Below are 20,067 nucleotides of genomic sequence, written 5' to 3' on the forward strand. Positions count from 1 at the left end.
AAATTTGACTTCCATTCAAGGCAACAGGAAGAGGAATCAGAAGAGATGTAAAGTTGGCTGTCAACATGCTCCCACTCATTTTACACTGCTGCATAAATTCAAGACCTGCCCATTAATGTCAACACTGCGCTGATGGTAGCATTAAAATGTTTGCCTTTTAGCACAGGATGTTATTCTGTGGGCTGTTGCACCATTTCAAGCTTGTGGTGCTGGCACACGAAACACGTTTGCAGATAAGTGACTGCATGATCTTGCAGGCACTGAGTAGCAGGCAAGGAATGGCACTCCACGGCTCTCAGCTGACGGCTATTTCCCCTCTGCTGTGAACGTAAACCTCAGTGGAAGAGGCCATTAAGAAACATCCCATTAAAGGCAGCTGGTAGCAAGAGGTCTTCTTTTAATGAACAAACAGAGAACTCATTATTTTTTGAGATTGAGAAGGAGCTGGCAGAACCACGTTTTCAGAACGAGTTCAAATTGAAGCTCTGTTCTTGTGAGATCAACGTAGTCACTGATGAGAGACCAGAACAAGCACTCTCCTCTCTGTTATAGTTAAAGGATGTAGGGAAAACCCCAGATCCCTCTCATAACATGAGGGTTGAAATCACACTGTGTGATATTAGTAACAAACAGGTTAAACTAACAGATGTTAATAGATTTTGCGATAGGAATAATGGCGAGGTTATCTTGAATCAGACTGCGACTTCCAGTGCGCGTGTGTGCACACTTAAGCGTGAAAATGCAAAAGTTGCTGTTAGAGATACACTGTTCCTCCACTGGATGCACTGTAACAGTCTTCACTGGTAGACTCAGCACTGAAATAAATGCAATGACAAGAACTTGAATTACTTGCCCACTAGTTCCCCACTAAAAATGCCAGAAAAATATAGGGTGAGTGTATTCAGGAGTAAGTGGATTTTTAACTACATGATAAGCAATACTGCCATGAAACTTCTCTTGCCCTGAGAATTTGCTTTGGCAAGTATGGAGTCTCATTCCTTCTGAAGTTAATTAGTGTGGGAGATTTAAAAATGTTAAATCGTTATTTTAACATTATTTTTCTGTCTCTTTTATCTCTTTTGCTTTATGGATTAAATCTAATTTACATTTCTTACTTTAAAGCTCCTAATTTAAACTCTGTGGGCTCAATGGTCCTGTTTGAATCACAAGCATAATGTCAGGCTGATTTCTGGATGAGTGTATGGCAGGATAATGGGCGTGGTCTTCCCAGAGGAGGCTAATTAAGGTGCCCCCTGCTGGACCGCTGTTCAGTTAGGGACAGCAGGCGGCCTGAGGATATGGGAGGGCCAATCAAAGCACCCATAGTGAAGAGTTCTGGCAGGTCCACTGTGAATGCTGCTGATGTGAATGGAGGAGGGGGTGACACAAGATGGAGATGCCGTGCTGCTGATGGGACTGGCAGCCAGTTCGTCACACCCAGCACTGCCCAATAGATCCATGTGCAGGTGACAAGCAAACAATTGCAAGGATTTGCTTGTGGATGTCCTGAGGGATTGCCAATTTGGTCCTTTGAAATGACAACTGCTTATCTCATGGCACTCTGTTCTCCCGTGTGTAGATGAGCTGCAGAAATAGCAGAGGTCCGATGTGCCCCTGACAAGATTGAATAACCTTCCAAAAATGCCTGCTAATTGTCTACATAACTATTTTAGCTGGCTTCCCACCACTGGTGGGCAGGTTCTTTATATTTATTCTTTCATAGGTTGTGGGAATCACTGGCAAGGCCAGTATTTGTTGCCCATCCCTAATTGCCCTGCTTGCTGGGCCATTTCAAAGGGGCAGGTAAGAGTCAACCACATTGCTATAGGGCTGGAGTCACATGTAGGCCAGACCAGGAAGTAAACTAGGTGTCTTTTATTTAAATGACAATCAATGATAGCTTCATGGCACCATTACTAAGGATAGCTCTTAATTCCAGATTTGCTAATTGAATTCAAATTCCACCAATTGCCCATGGTGGGATCTGAACCCATGTCCCCAAGATCCTTAGTCTGGGCACCTGGAGTCCAGTGACATTACCACTATGCCACCGTCTCCCCTGCTGCTGTCACTGCCCTGATGATACCAGCAGTAAAAGTGCAAGGGGGTGGGAACATGTCAGGGAGCGAGCCCAATTTATTTATTTTTTTGCCATTTTCCCAGAATTCCCCCACCCATCACTCCCCCCCTACCCTCCCCCCCACTCCCCCCCCCTCTCCCCCCTCCCCCCCACTCCCACCCCCACCCCCACCCCCACCCACTCCCAACGCCCACCCACTCCCCTGCTTCCAAACTCGCCTCCAAGGTTTGGGCAAATCCCTTGTTATGGATCTGAGCGAAGGTTCTTTAAGCTGATTGGCTGAAGAGCTTTGCCATTCCTTGTCCTGCTCAGAAAAACCCCAGACACTCAGCAATGAGCCCTGGCTGATTGGGTAGATGGATTGTTTTGAGGTTTGTCCCTCCGATGATGCCTTGACTTTGGCTCTCTGCACGTTCCCAACGGAGTCTCTCGATATGTTCTGTGCCTTTCCAGGTAAGCCTTTTCCATCCTGGTCCGCCACAAGCCAGGGACTCCCATGAGTCAGCGGGAATGTGGAGGCATCACTAGAGCGTTCCCAAGGTCCTGCTGGGAATCTCCTGTCACAACCGAGTTCCAAACGAGTGACATGTCCCTCCCAGTGGAGCTCATTTTGAGTGATTAGCACCTTGATGCTGAACAAGTTGGCTTGGGAGACACAGGGCGGAATTCTCCGGATCCTCCCGCCGGCACGATTTTCCGGTTCCATCGAAGCCAAAGGGCCTTTGGACGGCTCGCTGCATTTTATGGCCCAGCCCCCACCGCGTCGGGGCTGTAAAATTCCACCAACAGAGCTATACCATGGAAATGCTCAGCAGACTGGACACCAACTGCGGAGAGAGAATCAGTTAACACTTCAGGTTGATGACCTGCCATCAGAACTCAGTGTTTTTGTAGATTCAGATTTCCAGAGTATTTTGTTATTGTTTATTAGATTGGATTCTGGGATTGCTTCGGGGAACGTATTCCAAAAATCCATTGATTTCCTCATGAAAATAGGAAAATCAGTGGCCTTACTGGGCAAACATCCCTAAAAGACGGAAGCTGGAGAAACAGCACCTCCTTTTTGGATTAGGTAATTTACTGCCTTCTGCTCTCAACATTGAGTTCACCAACTTTAGATCAGACATCAGAAGGTGTCAAGGGTGGTGTAGTAACCATACATACCTGGACAAGTGTTATTTCTTTACTTGCCCCATTGTCACTCCCTTTTGCCCTGAACCATCATCCCTTTTGTCTTTTAATCATCCTGGCCTTCCACCCTATCACAGACCTTCCCTTTTGTCTTAATCCCCCTCTCCCCTCACCCTTTCCTTTCCCTGGCTCTGTACTCACAAACTGTTACATCTTGAACCTTTTTCCTGTTCCTGACTAGAGATAGCTGATCTGAAACGTTGGCCGGGATTTTCCAGTCCGGCCAGCAGCAGGCTTTTGTTGCAGGCGGGACGGGTAAATTTGGAGAGCGGCCAAAAGTCAATTGGCGATGCCTGCCACTGGCGGGAGCGAAAAATCCCACCCACTAACTGTCTCTCTCTCCACTGTCGCAACCTGACCGACTGTGTGTTTACAGCATTTGCTGTTTTTATTCAATCATGCAGTCTTTCATATGAACAGAGGGTAACATCGAGGGAATTGGCACACACAGGGAAAACTCACTCTGTGCAGCGCCTGAGTAATGTAATAAACAGGGAGCCATTAGCAGCACCACTCAACCTTTCACAGTCTCATTGTAACATGGGTAATACGCCTGCCTGTGATTTTCTGGCTCTCCCACCCTTTTTAAATCGCGCAATAATTAGTTATCTTGGTGAACAGAGACTGTACAACTGTTTAGTCTGTCATTCTCTGTGGATCCACACTAATCCATACTGGAGAAGTTCCAGACCCTTACCCGAGAGCTTCACTGTTCATGAACCATGTACATTTATGGAATTTCGAACAGGGCTCTGATATTTCCACATACCTGAAATAACAATGGTCCTGTCCACACAGATTCTGAAGGAAGCTTTACCTGTGGGATTTGAAAGAGACACAGATCCATGAACTCAACAACCCCCAAAACTGAGAACTAATTTGTCTTCAAAACGCAATTTAATTTTCCCTGAAACCAGGTCTCCCTGAATACAATTATTAATTATTATTAGTTACAAAGGTTTATGAGCATAATGCAGCCCTGGGACTTTGTTGTGACCTGCCTTTCCTTCTTAAAGCATGGCCTTCTGTAGATTTTTTACTCCTGAGTCCCTCTATTCAAAGCCTCTCCACGGATAAGATGTCAACCAGCTGGGTACAATGCTCTACCTTCTGTTGTCAGCTGTGGCTCCATTGGTAGAACACAATGTTTCATATGAGAAATTTGGGTGGTCTAGCTCCTCCCAGAGACTTGTGCACAAAAGCTAGGCTGACAGTCCTGTACATACTCAGGGAATGCTGCGCTGCTTAGACGTGAAATCTTTTGGCTGTGACATTAAACTAAGTTCCCGCTGACCCTCTCTGCAAGTGGGTGCATAAATTCCACGGGCGCCATTTCTCAACAGCTCCAAGGAGGTCTCCCCAGCGCCCTGGCCAATATTTATCCCTCAACCAATGTCAGTAAAACAGATGAACTGGTAATTATCACATTGCTCTTTACCTGTGTTTTTCTCACTGTGAGCAAATTGACTGCTGTGGTTCTACATTACAGCAGCGACTACACTTCCAAAAAGGTACTTCATCAGCTGTAAATTGCTCTGGGGCATCCTGAGGTTATGCATGGTGTTGAGTAAATGCAAGACATTTTTCTCTATTATTGTTCTGCAGCAAAAGAAAGGAAGGAACACCATCGGCAGACAGCGTGAGCCCAGCTTTCACATTGCAATTGCCTCAGCACAAGAGCTATTTCATAAAAGTAATGGCCCTGTCAGTTTTCTTTTCTCTCACTGTGGTCTCCACTTGGCAACTGACTGCAGATCGAGGCAGGGTTGAAATCAGAACCTCGCTTTGTGGGGAATCCCATCACCCAAGATACCGTGTTCCTGGGAGCAGCTCTTGAGCAAGACGTTGGCTGGGATTGTAGCCCATTACCAAACCGTTGGTGAGTAATGTGTCTGTGGCACATCAGTAAACAAGCTGCAGGCAGGCTGACAACTGTGGAGGTTAGATATTTTACTGCCTGCACTCACTGAGCAACTGGATTGTCTGAACCGGCTGGGGCTCTTCTCTCCAGGAGAGAGAAGGCTGAGGGGTGGCCTGATAGCTGTGTTGAAGATGATGCAGGGGTTTGACAGGCTAGCTGCTTCCAATTATGGCTGGGAGCAAATCCAGCAGCCATAAATATAAGGTAGTCACTAATAACTCCAGAGGGGAATTCAAGGGAGATTCCTTTACCCAAAGAGCGGTAAGAATTTGGAATTTTCTACCAGCAGCTATTGTTGAAGTCAGCACAGATGCATTTAGATAAACACGTAAAGGAGAAAGGATAAGGTTAGATGAAGCATGGAGGAGGAGGCTTGGGGGGGTGTGGGGAGCAGTGGTGGACAGGTCGGGGGTGGGGGGGGTTGGTAGCGGGGAGCATAAAATTGGGTGCAATGCCATGGGTTCCGTTCCCGGTGCCTATCCACTCACCCCCGCTGCAATTTTATCCATAGCAGAGCAGGTGACTGGCAGCCTGCCCATCCATGAGCCAACTGAGACCCAAGGTAGCCAATTAATGACCGCTTTTCACGCCTACACTGCATTTTTCCCACGGTTGGTGCAGGTCGGTGCCAAGTGTGAATCCCGGCAGCTTTCACTGCTCGAATTGGTGGTAGGCAAGGTGGGGTTACCTACTTTACAGGCCCCTTGGGCCCACCAGAGGTGACATCATCTGAAAACACCTCAGGTGTCACATGCACACAAATGATATCCAACTCTTATCTCACCATCACATCAGCTGTCTCTGCTTTGTCACACTGCATGTCTGACATCCAGTATTAGATGAGCAGAAATTTTCAATAACTAATATTGGAAAGATGTAAGCCATTGTCTTCACTTCACGCCAAAAGAACAATTCACTAGCTCCTAACCTCTCTCTGGTTGCTGTCTGATGCTAAAACAGACGGTTCACAACCTTGGAGTCCCGTGAACTTCCAACAACATGCCTGCTAAAACTCTTACTTTCACCTCCGGAACAACGTCTCCCTCCACCCTGCCTGAGCTCTTCTGCCTTTGTTGCCTCTAGACTTGACTATTCCAAGGTGGTTCTGTCCGGTCTCCACCATCTTCCACTGTTCAGAGTCTTGAACTCATCCAAAATGCGGCTGCTCATGTTCAGATCGCAACAAGAGCTTTTCACGTCACTCCCGTGCTCGCTGATGCGCACAGGCCCCTGGCCTGGCAACACCATGATTTTTAAATTCTCATCTTTTTTCAAATCTCTCCATGGCCCTGCCGCTTCCTATCGCTGTAATCCCCTCCAACCCCACAACCCTCTGAGATATCTGCGCTCCTCTAATTCTGGCCTCTTGAGCATCCCTGATTTTAATTTCTCTGCCATGGGCGGCCATGCTTTCAGCTGCCTGAGCCCTCCCTAAATCCATCCTCCTCTCTTTCCTTCTTTAAGGTCCCCCTTCAAACGTAACTGTTTGACCAAGCTTCAATTCACCCCTCCTAATATTTGCTTCTTTACTTGGTGTCCATTTTAGTCTGATTATGCTTCTGTGAAGCACCCCTGGAGTGATTTACTATGCCAATAGCTCCATTTAAATACAAGTTGTTGCTGTGGGTTTTTTTTTAAGCTGCTGACTGGATTTCTGTATATTTGCAGAATTTTCTCTGTTCTGGCAATTGCCACAAATGGACAAATCTGCACAGTGACTGTAAACAACCACTGGACTTCAAAGTAATTCATTATATATAAGATGCTTTGAGAGAGCTGATAAGATACTGGATAAATGAGTCTTTCCTTTTGTTTAAACTTCTCTTGGAAGGCTTTGATCATCTGCGAATCCGCATCAAAGAGAATGCCTCCTCTTGCATGTCTTTTAGAGAACAATGATGAGGGCAGTTGATTATTTACTGACATAGAAAATCAGAATAAGCAATTCATACTTAAACTCTTCTTCTTATCGTGTCCACGGACAGTCTATATACATGGCCCAGCCAAAACTGGACACATTTTTGCGCCTTGTTGTTGAATTCGGCAAGATCTGCAACAGTGCAGGGTTCCTCTAGCGATAGACATTGCAGGAGATGTTGCATAGTCTGTGGCTCAGTTCCACATTCACAAGTTGTCGGGCTGGTTCTATGTACCCATTTGCTTAGTGACACCTTTGAACGACCTACACCGGTCCTAAATCTGTTAAGGCACTTCCAGGTTGCCCAGTTGTAATTAGCTCCTGGGGGAAGGCTTTCATCTGGTAGAATTTCCATCGCTGGGAGTTGTTCGAGACTGGCGAGCCGGTCTTTCCACAAGGCGATGTGGGCTTCAGATGGGGTTGATTGTAATGGAACAACACTGTTCATGAAGCTCTTCCTTGACTTTAGACGGCTGGGTGTAGGTGTATGACGATGTAGAGGGTGCCTCTCATCTGATGTTTGACGGAGTCGCTCTTTCTTGCTGGCTACCGTTCTTCTTATATCCGGGGGAGCGATACCCGCCAAGGTAGAAGCGTTTACGTCGTGGCCCTGTTTCAACCAATTCTACCACCACCACGCACAGCAAGTAGTATATATTTAAACTGTGCTGTAGCAATTTAAGTTCTGGAATTCCCTCATTAAACCTCGCTGCCTAGCCACCTCTCCCTCCTCCTTTAAGAGGATAGCAGCCTTGTGTTTCATAAGATGGTGGCTTGCATTGTGTTCAGCACTGCCTGGTGTGGCTCAGGAGCCCCATGGCACTCACAGCCGTATTTGCTGCAGAGGGAGACAGTGGGCTGAGAAGATATACGATTCACTGACCTCTGTTTTCTCTGGGCCCTCTTATTAGCCAGCTGAGCTTTTCGTTTCTGCTTACCTCTTCCAATGGCCCTTCAAACAGTCGATCTCAAGAGGTTATGGCCATCGGTGACTGTCTCCCAGTTGCTAGTGTCAATATCCACCATCTTCATATCTCACTTGCCTGCAAAGCAACATTTTGGAAAAGTAAGTGAATTATGCTTAAATCCTTTCTACACTTAAAGGCCCTGATACTTCTGGAGTTAAGGAAGGGCATGCAAGGGTGGGTGGGTGTTGAATCATGGGTTGGATTCTGGCTCTGCAGGGATTCCAGCCCATTGAAATTCATGGACCAAACTCGTATCTGCCCCTCAAACATCGAGGATTGAGGGGGATGCGGGAATCACTCTCTGAGCTTTTGTGGGAAATCCTTCCCTTTACATCCTGGCCTAAGGTGAGGTGAAAGTTCCCCTGAGGCTCAGTGGGAATCCAATGTGACTAATTGCATTTCTGTTTGGTAATTAATAATGAGTAATCAACACAGCCATAGGCCATCTGCCAATGCTCACAAGATATTTGCGTGTGAACCTTTGGCTTTTCTATTGGTAAATTGGTTTGATAAAAAGCCGAGTGTGCGAGTGTTTGCTAATCATGCTGAGTGCTTCGTTCCCTTGGTGACTGAAAGGGGTAGATGTTTGTTAAGTAAATATGCACAAATTAAGCCCAGTCACTTCTCTTGCTTAAGCCTATTTTCCATAGCTCAGTCGTTGCCTCGGAATCTGAAGCGGTTCAAGTCTGGCTTCAGAGACTTGAGCACAAAATCTAGGCTGACAGTCCAGTGCAGTACTGAAGGGGTGCTGCGCTGCCAGATGTTCATCTGATAGGATGCTAACCCAGGCCCTGTCTGCCCTCTATAACGATCTCGAAAACAGGTTATCTGACATTTTCGCAGTGCAGCTGGCTGTGCACAGATTGGTTGTGCCATCTCCAGCACGAGAACACCGGCTCCACTCCCATAGTGTTTCATTGGCTGTGAAGTGCTTTGGAATGTGGATGGAGGGCATTCCTAACCCTGTCCTGAAGGCCCAAAATATTTCCTGGAGTAAGATGATCCATCGCCGAGGGAATTGATTACATTCCTGTGTCAGCCTGACACTGTAGGAGCCGAAGAGCTTTAATTAAAATAAACTTCCTCGGCCCATTTGGTTGCCTGGTTTAGATCAACTAGTCCAGTGAGCGCTCTGCAGAAACTGCCTGCCCCCAGCTGTGCAAACTGCCCCATCCCCATTATTTGGGACAAGGCTTCTGGCCTTGCGGGGTGTGGGGGTGGGGGGGGGGGCAGGGTGGGTGGGTGGGGGAAGGTGGGGTTGGGGGCGACACTAGGTGTGGAGGCACTCTGCCATGCCTATGCCAACAAGGTCAGATCCCAGGATTATCTAGGCCAATGTGCTCCGAGTGGCCCTTAGCTCGCGCTCTGTTATCGTAATGTGACAGGAAAGATGGTGGAAACTCTGTTTCCTTCTGGTAAAGTTATGCTGATTCCAAAAATCCTTGCTCATAATTGAATGGATCTACCAGATGAGACGGTACATTCTCCAAATGGACATTGGGTCAACATCCTTTTCATCTCCCAGCCACTTCCTGGCTACATCCCAGGTGCATCAGCTGAGTTCAGGGTCTATTTGACCCACATTTCAAGCTTCACATTCTATTCATCACCATGGCAACTTACTTCCAAACACACTGAGCCACCTAATTCTGCCCCTACTTCTGTCCCTACTGCACGTATCAGCATCACCCCCAGAATGTTCAATGGACCCCTAACTGACCACCTAAGCTTCACCTACAAAAACTTCAACTCACCCAAAGTTCTGTTGCCCACACCCTGCCCCTCACACTGTGTCCCACTCACTCAGCATCACTGAATTTAGAATCCTTGTTTACAAACCCCTCATAGCCTCCCCGATCATGGCTCTGATTTATGTGACCAGGCTGTTGGCCTGGCTTACAGTCCTCTAACAGGAGAACCAACTAGAGACAATGTAAACAGGGGGGCAGCAGAGTCACCACTCCAGTCCTACTGGATGTTATATCCTGGTGGATGTCAACCCAGTGTATAGAGATCAGAACCCTACCTCTATCTCCATTCATTGGGAATTAATGTATGTGTGTAGGTGTAGATGTGTGTGTGCACATGTGTGTGTAGGTGTAGGTGTGTGTGTACGTGTGTAAGTGTGTATACGTAGGTGTAGGTGTGTAAGTGTGTGTGTGTATAGGTGTAGGTGTATAAGCGTGTGTGTCAGTGTGTACGCATAGGTGTGTGTAGGTGCATCTGTCAGTGTAGGTGTATATGTGTAAGACTAAGTGTGTGTGTGTGTGTGTGTGTGTGTGTAGGTGTGTGTGCATATGTGTAGGTGTATAAGTGTGTGTGTGTGTGTATGTGTATGTGTAGGTGTAGGTGTAGGTGTGTGTAAGTGTATATGTAAGGGTAGGTGTATAAGTGAATGTGTGCAAGTGTTTTTTTAAAATTCATTCATGGCAAGTGGGCTTCGCTGGCTGGGCCAGAATTTATTTCCCATCCCTAGTTGCCCTTGAGAAGGTGGTGGTGAGCTTCCTTCTTGAACCACTGCAGTCCACGTGGTGTAGGTACACCCACAGTGCTGTTAGGGAGGGAGTTCCAGGATTTTGACCCAGCGACAGTGAAGGAACGGCGATATGTTTCTAAGCCAGGATGGTGAGTGACTTTGAGGGGAACTTCCAGGTGGTGGTGGTGTGTGTGTGTGTGTGTGTGTGGGGGTGTAGGTGTATAAGTGCATGTGTAGGTGTAGGAGTATAAGTGTGTGTGTGTAGGTGTATAAGTGTGTGTGTGTAGATGTAGGTGTACATGGAGAGACAATATAAAATAATGGGTTCAATTCTAAAGGGGGCGATCAGGAGCAGAGGGACCTGGGTGAATATATGCATAATTAATTGAAGGTGACAGGCAAAGTGGACAAAGCAGTCAATAATGCTTACAGGACCCTGGACTTTATAAATAGAGGCAGAGGGGGCAAAAGCAAGGAAGTTATGGTGAATCTTTAGAAAACTCTGGTTTGGCTTCAACTGGAGTATTGTGCCCAATTCTGGGCACCACATTTTAGGAAGGGGAAGACTTTGGGGAGGGTACAGAAAAAAAATTTACATGAATTGTTCCAGAGACAAGAAACTTCAGTTATGTGGGTGGACTGGAGAAGCCGGGACAGTTCTCCTTAGAGAAGAGAATTTTGGGTCTGGACAGAGTAAATGGAGAGAAATTGTTTGCTCTTGCAGTAGGATCCAGAATGAGGGGACACTGATTTAAAGTGATTAGCAAAAGAAGCGATGGTGACATGAGGAGAAACCTTTATCCACAATGGGTGGTTAGGATCTGGAATGCACTGAGAGAGTGGAAGAGGCAGATTCATTTGAGGCTTTCAAAAGGGAATTGGATAAGTACCTGAAGGGAAAATATTTGCAGAGTTATGGGGCTAAAGTAGGGGAGTTGGACGAGGTAATTTGCCCTTGTAGAGACCCAGCACAGACACATAGGCCGAATGGCCTCCTTCTGTGCTATAACCATCTATTATTCTATGTGTATGGACAGTCATTGAGGACACCCTCAGATATGGCTTCAAAGCTGCAACACCAGAGGACATCAGATAGTACCTCAGGAAAGAGGGCCGGATGAAATGAAAAGGTGGAAAAGATGTCTTGAACAAAGCAAACGTGTCAGGCCTTGACTCATTTGGAGAAATGACCACTCACTTTAGTTTGAAAAATTGTAAACAACTTGCATGGATCTTCCTTTGCCGTACAGATCCTGAACCAGGTTTGTTTTTTATCTCACTCTCGTTGACCATAAATCCTGCTCCTGCCAGTGCTGACAGCTCTGATTAAACCTCATGAATGCACGATTATTTCATCGTTATGTGTTCATCAAATGACCTGCACCATGATTAAAGGAGTAAAGCTCCATAGTCCAAACAAATCTTCCGATCAGCCAGTTTGTTTCAGTCCGTTAAGTACCCTTTGATGTGGTGCAATGGTACATAGATCACACCAGGAAGATGTAACAATGCTGGGCAGTTTAAACATTACTGAATAAGTGACTCATACTTCTAGTCTCATGTGATGAACTCTCAGCGTTCACAGAGAAACAAATCCAGGCCCCCCCCCCAATATTATTTAATATTTTAGACTTCAAACTGTGCCGTGACAAATCCAATCCAGATCATGAATCGAACTGTTCTCTTTACAGGTGCTATTGAGACTGAAGTATATTTCCAGCATTTTATTTTAGATCTCCAATTTCCCAACTCTCCAATATCAGTTCTCAATCTGTGAAATGTGATGCTTAAAAAGAATACCTTATGTGGTTGGGAAATATGATTGTATTATTGGGGGTAAGCGAGATTGTGAAAAGATTATCGAACCATAGAAACTTGTAGTACAGGAGAAGGCCAGTCAGCCCATCTTGTCTGTTCTGGCCCTTTGTGAGGGCAACGTGTAAATGATCAAATATCCCATTCAAAGCAATGGTTGGTGTACTGAGGGAAGGGAATCTGCCACCCCTGCCTCTCTGCCGAGGCTGACTCCAACCCAAAACAGCATGGGTGACTCTTTGTAAACCAGGCCCAGTAAAACTGGAGGAACAGCACCTCATCTTCCGACTAGGCACTTCACAGCCTTCCGGACTTAATATTGAGTTCAACAACTTCAGATCATGAACTCTCTCCTCCATCCCCACCCCCTTTCCTATCCCCCTTTTTCCAATAATTTATAATTTAAAAAAATATATATTTTTCTTTTCCCAGCAATTTTTAAATTTATTTTGATCTATTGTTTTATCTCCACCTTTTAGCCCATTTCAGTCCCTTCCCCCCATCCCACCCCCACTAGGGCCATCTGCCACTTGCTTGTCCTGCTTGCTACCCTTAATGTCCCCATTAGCATATTCCTTAGATAATATCACCACCGTCAACACCCTTTGTCCTTTTGTCTATGACATCTTTGGCAATCTCTTCTTTGTCTCCACCTATCACTGGCCCTCTATCCAGCTCTACCTGTCCCACCCCCCTCTACCAGCTTATACTTCACCTCTTTTCTCTATTTCCTTAGTTCTGATGAAGAGTCATACGGACTCGTAACGTCAACTGTATTCCTCTCCGCAGATGCTGTCAGGCCTGCTGAGTTTTTCCAGCTATTTTTGTTTTTGTTCCAGTAAACCACTCATTTGTACAAACAACCGGACCTCAAGAAGAAGGCTCAGTACCACCTCTGTAAGGGTGAAATATAGGACCTTGCCAACATTATTCAAGTTTGGAGAACTAATTAAATAAAAGGGCAATTTTAAAGTTGAAAAGGCAGGTGAATGTTTTGGTTACAAACCCGGCAGCAGAATCGACTATTGTTCTGAATCTTCTCCTTTCAGACCTTGATGGGTCTGTTGTGCATTTTCCAGTATCTCCTATATTTTCAATACTGTTCTTAACTGGTGCAAGCATGCAGAGAGTGACATGCAAAACCGGAAGCAATAAAAGTGTTGTAGCTGTATTAAAACTATATATGTGCTACGAATGTTTAAGATGGCCTTAAACATTCACTCCCCCCCCACCACCGTTGCACAGTGGCAAGCAGTGTGCATCATCTACAAGATGCACTGCAGCAACTCACCAAGGCTGTTTGGACAGCAGCTCCCAAACCCGCGGTCTCTACCACCTAGAAGGACAAGGGCAGCAGACACACAGGAACACCACCAACTCCAAGTTCCCCTCCAAGCCACTCACCACCCTAACTTGGAACTATATCACCATTCCTTCACTGTCGCTGGGTCAAAATCTTGGAACTCCCTCCCTAACAGCACTGTGGGTGTATCTACACCACATGGGCTGCAGCAGTTCAAGAAGGCAGCTCGCCACCACCTTCTCAAGGGCAATTAGGGATGGGCAATAAATGCTGAATGTGCCACCCACATCCCATGAACGAATATCTATTTGAATTTCTGTGCCAGTGTGATGCTAGGTCGTACATCCCAAAATCTAGCAGATCGCATCAAGCATCATGTCCCAGCCATTGTTTGCTAAGGGCACGGTATGGACCGTCCCCAACCAACCTGTGCTTGCAAAACTCAAAACACAGTGTCCAACATCAGATGTGATTCCGCGATTGGACAACACTTGCTAAATAATCCTCAGTGTGCTAAGCATTACGCTGATAACCAATTTGTCACTCAGGCTCACAATGTGTGTTCTGGAAGCTACACATATTAATACACAGGGCCCTGATCTTTGCAGACAGAAAGAACATGTACACTGTTACGACCGGTCCCCAGGTGAGGTCCCACAATTTGTTAACTTCCCGAATGGGACCCCCATTTTGTTATTTTCCTGGTTGAGGAGGAATGAGCTGGCCCCCCCCTTCCTTATTCAACAGTCATATCCACCCCCAACCCTTCCCAGTTGGTTGCAACAAGGTTAATTTAAAAAGGATTCCTTCCCCCGTGGATAGCTTTTTCCAGTCCAAATATATTTATATTTTAGAAGGTCAAAAAAGAGTAAGTTTATTAGTTACTAAAAACCCAAGAACAATAATATTTCTGCAACACGCATACACACAGATCAGAAATGAGAAGTTAAAAGTCGAAATAAAAATTTTAAAAGATATACGAGCCAGTCTTTGGCTTGTCAGTGATGCATAGATGGCAAAACATTGCTGCGTTAAGTTGGGTGATTCCGGTATAGCTGACTTTGGCAGTTTTGCCTTTGGTTTGGAGACACTTGGTTCTGCAGGATAGGTGAAGAGGCTGTCCTATTTCCTTTTTGAATGTGGCTTTGCTGACTTGCCTCCAGCAACAGAGAAAACGAGAGAGAGGGAGAAAGACGTCACCTGTAACTGCAGGGGTGACTAGTTGGTCTTCTGATGCTGTCACTTTCACAGCACTCTAGCATGCTAGCACTGCTCTACAGCTAGCTTTTAAACCCATTTTTCCCTGTGTATTCCTGTAACAAAACCATGTCTTGGTGCCCCCAGAGTCTGTTTTCTTTGATCTCCAACCGTTTCGCACATTCTGAGATATGAGTCAACAGGAAATGGACTTCAGATGACTGCTGAAATGTGGTAATCAGTCTTTTGTCTTTGCAACCATGGGAGATTAAAATTCAGTCTTTTGCAACTTTCCTATCTGACTTTCCAGTGTCTCTGCTTGAAGAAGGCCATGACACCTTTACAGGTACGACATTCCATATTCTCTCAGGACAGGTCTGTCAGTATAATCTACATAGGAATTTTCCAGAAAGTGGCCACTTTACATTATCAGCCATCTTTTTCTCAGTGTTCTTGCTTGTATTTCATTAAAAACACACAAGTCTTCCTAAAAACGTTCAATATGCCCATAAGTAATTCATGACTGTAATCGGCTTTTATGACAACACACATTGCGCCTGTTTCAGCTAAACAAAATAAGTGACAGCCATTCGCTGACTCATTCCTCAGGGCAATGCCTTGACCAATCAAGGTCAAGCTGCTTGGCTTAAATTTCAAACAATGCTTGGCAGTTAACTGTTAGTCACATTACTGGTGCATTCTCCATGACAACGCCTCTACCAATCAGAGTCCACTTGCCAACCAGTCAGCGCTCTCTTCTCATACAGCATAAATTGTTGTTTTCCCCTTATATTAATAGTCTAGTGAAGAGTCCTGGTGAGTGCAAGACAAAAAGTTTTGACATGTCTTTTTTTTCAGCAATACTCAAACAAAATTTAGCAAGCTCACCTAAAATTACAAATAGTCACAGGAACATGCGTACTGTGCAGTGATATAGAGAACCTTGATTTTATTAAGACATCCAATATTGTAACCAACTCTCTAATCTCTCTGCTGACTTGCGTATGAACGCCAGGATTGATACCCTGACAAGAATATTCGTCAGGGGCACCAGTCCAGATGCATCCTTAACCCCTTCATCTTAATTCCTTGTCAAGGAGCTGTCTAAGGTTTACTACCCAGTCTTTGCCTGGAAGTTAGCAATGCCTAAATGTGTCTGGACGACTGTTGTAGATCAACCAGTTTGGATTACATTTACTTCATCAAATTTCCACCAGGATCCGCACAGACTACTGAATGAACAAGTTAACCCTTTCTTGCTAACAGAGAATGAAGCCAGACAACAAAGTCATGAACTAACAATTGTTTCTTAGGGCGGAATCGTTGCAGATTTGTACTAAACGTGGCGGTGGGCGGAAAAAAGGACATTTTACCCGCTGGCCGCAATTAAGGGTTTTCGAGCCGGATTGTCCCAATCCCGCCTCTTTAATCATGCATTCCCAGGAAACAGGCCATTTCACTGGCGGGCAGCCTCGGATTCTCCCACCACACCATCATCTTGCCACTTCCTCACGCCGACGCCATATTTAAGGTGCAGCCACACACACACCTCCCAGTGCTTCCAGCCCAGGGGGGGCACCGGTGAAGACATGGCCCCAAAAGCGAAGAAGAGTGCAGCTGCCCAATTCAGTGACTCATCCCTGGGATGCCTTCTGGACTCTGTTGGAGCCCACCACGATGTCCCCTATCTCTGCTCTGGCCGTAGAAATCCCATCTGTGTCACCATTCTGGTTTGGGAAGCGGTGGCAGTGGTGGTCAGTGCCAACGCAGCACAGGAGAGGTTCGCCATCCAGAAAGAGGATGAATGATCTTATCTGCGCCACCAGGGTAAGGCAACCACCTCATCACTCTAAACTCACACACTCACAAGCCCATCACACATTCACTGGCATCTCACTCACTGCCAGCTCAAGGGACATTGTCACTCACTCTCTCACACACACCCTCACATCTCCACTTGGACTCATCTCCTCTGGAGACTGCCTTCTCAGCCTTCACCCTCTTGAGGCCACTTGCACAGATCAACATGTGCCCCCGCACACACCCCGGGTTACCCTCCCTCCCTGTTGCAGCTCTCATCCTGCAACATCTTCCCTTGCCCGAGGCCACTTCGCCCCCCTTCCCTTGCCCTGCAGCTGTTGAAAAGCCATCCCTGCCTTACATCTGGCCTCATAAGTAAGACCTGCCCGTAAGCCCCCCTAAAAGTGATGTGGTGCTGGCTGCGAAGCCTGGCGCTGATGACTGCGAGTGCTGCCTGAGGCAAGGTGGGCAAACAAACCTCAAAGTCCCGAGTGAAGTGCAGCTCGCCAGGTGCACATCACTTATTTTCAGTTATGAAACATGTCAGCGTGTTTGGATGACCCAGCGTAGAGGGATGATTCCAGCGAGCTGGGCTTATAATGAGATGCAGGTGTATTACAATGAAGTTCCTGATGTGCAGTAGCAGGAAACGCAGCCCGCTATCGACAGGCTGAGTGGACAATTGCAAACTGGCCTCATGACATCGTGCAACCGATTTTTGGCCTTCCCGCCACATTGTCCGCTTACGCCCACCAAACACGCCCGTTGCCAACTTGACCAGACAATTCCACCTTTAAATCATCATTAGCAAAATATAAATTTAAACATTGAGGGTGACAGTAATTAAGAAATAGGATTAATTGGCAAAGTATATAACAGAGGTTACAAATGTCACAGTGAGTCAGCATTAACCGCTCGATGCTTAAACATTTATTGTTGCACTCAGTGGCCGAGATTGAGAGAAGTTGATTAAAATAATTTCAACTTTATTCCTTAGATCAATAACAAGTCAACAGTGTTACATAGTCAGACTACTGAATAGATTAAATTCCTCATGCTTGTAGCAAGCAATGTTTCCAGAATGAATACAATCTTATCCCTGCTGGTTGCCTTGCCTATCCCTGGGTGAATGGTGTTGGTTCCTGAGATGTCAAAGTGTTGGTCCATTGTATGGAGCACCGCTGCCCAAGATTGAGATAGACTCATAGAACCATAAAAGCTTACAGTACAGAAGAAGGCCAGTCAACCCATCATGCCTGTGCTGGCCCTATGTGAGAGCAACATGTAAACCATCAAATTTATCATTAGATGCATTGGCTGGTCTATCAGTGGAAGGGAACCTACTGTGACTCCAATCGTAAATAGAGGTTCACTTTACGTGAGCCCACTCCACTGTTTACTAGCCAATCGTGGTTGGCTTCATTTGGTGGCCAACTAGCAGCGTTGTCATGGAGACCAACCTCTGGCTGATGCCAAGCCTTTCCTCGAGCGTGACAGATCTCTGGGTTGGGTGCCAGGCACTACATCATGACCGCAGAGTGGAGCCGACTTCTGTGGGAAAGAAAGCCCGGTTTTGGCTCGTTCCCTGTGTCAGGATGGCCTCGTGTCCCTTTGGAAGCCGCAATGTAGATGAAAAGGAGGAGACACCCACTGGGAGGGTTGGGCCTCCGGCACAATCTGTTTTTGATTTTTAGGAACACGCCCTGGGAGCAATTTGCAACACATTAGCTCCATCATCTGCAAAGGCTTCGCTGAGAGAGAGCTGTTCCAATGTGCACATTGAGAAAAGGCTGCACAATCAAATCAGACACTGATGGCTAACTTCCTAAACCATGGCTCATTGCCAACCCTCAACAGCCGCTCATTAGACCTACTGCTTCCCACAGAATCTCCTCAAACAACATAAAGGGCTGAAAAGAATCCAATTGAATGCTCATAGATTAGAGAAAAACTAATCCATAGAATCTGAGAGCACAGAAGGAGACTATTCAGCCCCTCGACCCTAAACCAGCTCTTTGAAAGAGTTAAGTCCCCCTCCCTTGCTCTGTTTCACATAGCCTTGTAAATTTGTCTTTTGAAAATTGTTATTGAATCTGCTTCCATTCTTACATACATGCAAACATACGAATTCGGAGCAGAAGTAGGTCACTCGGCCCCTCGAGCCTGCTCTGCCACTCAATAAGATCATGGATCACCTGAATGTAACCTCAACCCCACATTCCTGCCTACCCCCAATAACCTTTCACCCCCCCTTGTTAATCAAGAATCTTTCTAGCTCTGCCTTAAAAATATTCAAAGACTCTGCTTCCGCCGCCTTTTGAGGAAGAGAGTTCCAAAGACTCACAAGCCTCATCCCTGTCTTAAATGAGTGACCCCTTATTTTTAAACAGTGACCCCCCAAGTTCGAGACAGTGCATTTCAGACCTTAACAAATCGCTGTATTAAGAAAAAAAATCCTCATCCCTGCCCCTCTGAAATTTTTTTTGCCATTTATTTTAACTCTGTTTTCTCTGGCTTCTGACCCTCCTGCCACTAGGAAAAGGTTTCCCCCATTTACTCAATTAAAACAATTCATAGTTCTGAACACCTCTGTTAAACCTCAGTTAAATTCATTGTGATGCTGCTGACCACCCACCCTGGTGGCAGACCGAAAATCGGCTGAAATCTTGTGAAACTGAAGGCGTAAAATGAAATAAAAAACCTGAAGAACTGTGGGGAACCTTAAAAAAGAAAGGTGGAAAATGTTGAGAATATGCACAGCAGGTTAGTCAATACCTTAAGCTCTGGGACCCTGGTCTTATCTCTGTATACTACCGCCGTGTTTTAACTAGAATATCCTTTCATCCCCTCTCCCCTCTCTCCACCCCCACTGCCAGACAACCCCTTGAGACACCAATTTGAACCCAGCCAGAGGATGCTGGTGAGCCATCAGGATTAATCCAGTTCTGCTTTCTAATTTATTATTCCAGTCCCTATCCTATCTACAATGCACTTGCTGTTGCTGCTCTATGACTCCATGAGCCTTCAGCTACCTCAAAAGCTTTGCTAAAATCTTTGCTTATAATCCCTCCAGGGCCTCTTCCCTCCCTGTCTCTGTAACCTCCTCCATCCAGACAATCCACTGAGGACTATGTGTTCACACAACTCTGGCCTCGACTCCCCTCACTCCAGCGTGGGCAGCTGTGCCTTCAGCCACCTGGTCCCTAAGCTTCAAACTTCCACCCCTAAGACTCTCCACTTCTCCACCTCTCCACCTCTCTCTGTTCCTGTATGACCTTCCTTAAAACCTACCTCTGTGACAAAGCTTTAGATCCTAATAAAATTCTCCTGCCTTCCCCCTGTAACCTTGCAGGTTGTTTCTTTTCAAATAATCATCTAATTCCCTCTTAAATGCCTCA

Source organism: Cetorhinus maximus, chromosome 5 (genome assembly GCF_964194155.1).
Source record: "Cetorhinus maximus chromosome 5, sCetMax3.hap1.1, whole genome shotgun sequence".
Lineage (NCBI taxonomy): Eukaryota > Metazoa > Chordata > Chondrichthyes > Lamniformes > Cetorhinidae > Cetorhinus > Cetorhinus maximus.